The sequence below is a fragment of the Onychomys torridus genome, chromosome 17, assembly GCF_903995425.1.
Source record: "Onychomys torridus chromosome 17, mOncTor1.1, whole genome shotgun sequence".
Taxonomy (NCBI): Eukaryota; Metazoa; Chordata; class Mammalia; order Rodentia; family Cricetidae; genus Onychomys; species Onychomys torridus.
Genome location: NC_050459.1, coordinates 57049041 through 57052711, shown reverse-complemented (window position 1 = coordinate 57052711; position 3671 = coordinate 57049041). Strand labels below are relative to the sequence as shown.

Below are 3671 nucleotides of genomic sequence, written 5' to 3'. Positions count from 1 at the left end.
TGCCTCCAGGTTCCTAATCTGTTTGAATTCCTGTCCTGGCTTCCTTCAGTGATGGGAGTACAATGTGGAAGTGTCAGCCAAATAAACCCTTCACTCCCCTACTTGCTTTTTGGTCATAGTGTTTCATTGCAACAACAGAAATCCTAATTAAGACACCTTCCTACATTTTTTTTAAATGATCCACTGACTTTAGGGTTGCTTGCATGAACATGAATGGGGAATTACCTACTGGAGCATGAACAGCTTACCAATGGCTTCAACACCACTGAAGAAAAATGACCCCCCTATTCCCAGTAATCACTAACTGCCAGAAGTTTCTCAGCTAAGAGTGGAGCCTTACAGTCCTCTCCCCGATCCATACTAGAATTTTGATCTTGAATAGGTAACAATGACAGTTCTGAGTTCATGAGTGCAAGGCCAGAAGACAGTGTTTCATGACTCCCCTTTCCTCCCTCTGCTCTGAACGTTCTTTCTGCCTTCTCTTCAACACTGAACCTATTTGATTGGTATCTATTCTTCATCAGTTTCAAATACGTTGTTAAAACACTGTGCTCACACCCATCCCTCCACCCTCCCCTACTTTCTGTCCATCCTCTCAACCACTCACCCCACCCCCAACATCAAGTCCTCCTTTCATTTTCAAATCTTTTGGTTTGGTTTGGTTTGGTTTTTGCTTTACCACCAACAAAGTCTAGCCTGGGCTACTCCCCTGCATGTGGCTGTGGAGCTATCCACTGGAACATGAATTACTCACTAAAGACAAAGACTGTCGGTCCCCAGCAGCATCCCACCATGATTGGCTCCCACGGGCAAGGCCCTGTGAGCCCCTACCCTACCCTTAACTGAATGTTTAGCACTCAGCCCCTCCCCATCTCTGTTTTATTTATCTAGCAAAGCTTTATTTTTTCTAAATGTTCAGTTTATTGAACCTGTTCATGCATCAGCAGCTGGGGAACCTCCATCCTTTGTGTTTCTGGTGTAGATCACTTGGGCTCTATGCTTGGAAACCGCCTTGATAAGCCCTTTACTAAGTAGCTCCTGGACAGCTGCCCTGGCCAAGGAATGATGGATCTTCAGTCTCCCAGAGACCACAACTGGAAGAGAAACCTTACAGTTGGGAACCTCCTTATAGTTTTGTCTTTTGTAGCTCTGTCAAACAAGACTAGACTGTTGAGCTTGTCCCAACTATGCCTTTGGACCGCTTCTTTTTGGCCTTCCCACCAGACTTGGTTACTGGGTCATTGTCTTTCTTGACCAACTTTCCAACATGTTTCCTCTTCTTGTCATCTTTGGAGAGTGTGGAGAAGCTGAGAGAGTGGTGAAGACCACTGCAGCCTCACTAAGATGTATGGGGGCAGAGGGAACACACACCCCCATCTTTCAGTGAATGTTTACCATTCAATCCTGTGCAGACTCTATGCAGGCAACCACCGCTGTTGTGAGTTCATGAGTACCTAGACCATACCATATCCACAAGACAGTGTTTCACAACTCTCCTCATCCTCACCCGGCTCTTAGATTCTTTTCACCCCACTTCTGAGATATTCCCCAAACTCGGTACTTTGGCCAGCCATGATTCTCTTCACTAACCACTGTTTTCTGTAAAGAGAAATTTCTTTGATCAAGGCTGTATTTGACAGGCAGTTTGACAATGTGCCCATATAGCAAAACAAGAGTAGTCTTTCATCCTTGGTGCCTATAAAGCCCCAGCCCATGACTGGGTGCACAGAACTGGGCATAAACCCCCTTTGGAACATACTGAGCCTGTCTGGAAGGCCTGATTGGGTGGGGTATGTTTGCAACAGAGAAGACCACCTCCCCTTTAAACATTTTCACTTAATGACCTTGCACGGCATACTACCAAAGACATGATCTTTTTCCATATCCCTAAATTCAGCTCTGAAATATTTTCATTATGCGACTGTTTCTATGGGAAATTATATTCAGATAGGATTCAGACACTATGAATATTTTTTTAAACATGAAAAATCAAATAACTGAGAAAAGTTCAATGTCAAATGGGTAAACGCAAATGCAATATCTTTCTGAATCACACTAAGAAAACCAGACAAGTGCCAGCTGCTGCCCTGGCTGAGATGAGAGCGTCAAAGAACCTCTGATCCTGTCACTGGGCCAGAGTCAGCCCACATGGCTTAGATGACAGTTTCTGGTTCAGCTTATGATTTTATATCCTATCTGACACCATTAAAGTAAAACAATTTTTAATTAAAAAGATGCAGTGTCTTACTTGAGGGCCTTTCAATAGGCATGTATTTTATTTCTGCAGCCACAAGCTTGCTACTCACTCATGTGTGCCAGGCACTATCCTCAGTTACTGACCAAACAGGAGATGTGGTGTTGGGCACAGGTTTTCCAGGGATAATCTCAGATCAAGCACAGTCATCTTCTTTCCTATCCCTTTTGAACAGCTCCAGAGGAGAGGGAGTGGATATGGTGTGATGTATTCCTTTTTAACTAGACTTTGCATTAATTATCTTTTGCTCTGAACAGCCACCCCCAAGCGTCGTGGCTTCATGAAGCAACCGTTTTGCCGGCTGCTATAGTGCATACCTCCCTGCCAGGGATTTAGAAGCTGAGGAAGAGGATCACACATCTGAAGGCAGTCAGCACTACAGAGTAAAACCCAGTCAAAAAACGGAAGAGGGAAAGAGGGGGATGCAGAAATCGGGGAGGAGAAGGAAAAGTCACCATTTCTCTTGCTCCAATTGGGTGTGACTGGGCTCGCTGGTGACAAATGGCTAACCTTGAACAGTGAAAGGATGGAGCAAGTGGACCACATGTCTCCACCATCATAACCCTTCAGGCTCACATGCTCCTATACACAGGGCAGATTGAATGCACAAGGCATCTTCAGTCCTCCGCTAGTGTGACATTAGCCAGAGCACCTTGATCAAAGCAAGCCATGGGATCTGAAACCAGAATCTGGAAGGCAGAGAACTACCAGAGTGTGAATGTTGCATGGTGACTCTTTAGCCATTTCTGAATTCCATCACATCCCTAACAAGCCTTTGCTAAGGTCACACAGTCAGTACACCATCCTGAAACCACAGTTCACTGCTCTCTGGGTACCACTGTGTTCTTGCCATCAGATCAAATGAACAGAAGGATCAGTGAAGCCACTGGGGGTGGGAGTAGGGAGGTTATGCAAGGGGAGATACTCAGGGAGTCACAGAATAAATCAGATCACGAAATAACCTCTGTGATCTGAGCTTTTTAATGATGTCTGTCATCCTGCACTCGTGGTGGTGATCAACTGGATAATGGCCACGTTTCCTTGGTTTTGTGCAATGACTCAGAGGACTCAGGTCATCTACAAAGTAAGTGTTAAGGAAGACAACCATTCCATCCTCCTACATCTTTTTATCCTCTTCCTGTTCCCTTACCCGTCATGGCGATCTCTTCCAGTTTGCCTCCGTTACTGTGAGAAAACACCCTGACCAAAGGCAGCCTTGGAGATGAAAGGGTTTATTTGACTTACATTTCCAGGTCACAGTCCATCACTGAGGCAAAGCAAGGCAAGAACTCAAGCATGAAGACATGCTGCTTACTCCTTCATTCTCTGACTCATGTTCAACTCACAGTTGGCTGCCCCCCCCCCATCAACCATCAGCAAAGACACTCTCTCACAGATATGGCCAACACCAGTCTTA

General features: G+C 45.3%; 1 pseudogene; it reads right to left on the bottom strand.

Moving 5' to 3' along the window:
* Positions 1-933: 933 nt before the first annotated feature.
* Positions 934-3411, bottom strand: LOC118597774 (annotated as a pseudogene).
* Between the last annotated feature and the right edge of the window lie 260 nt (positions 3412-3671).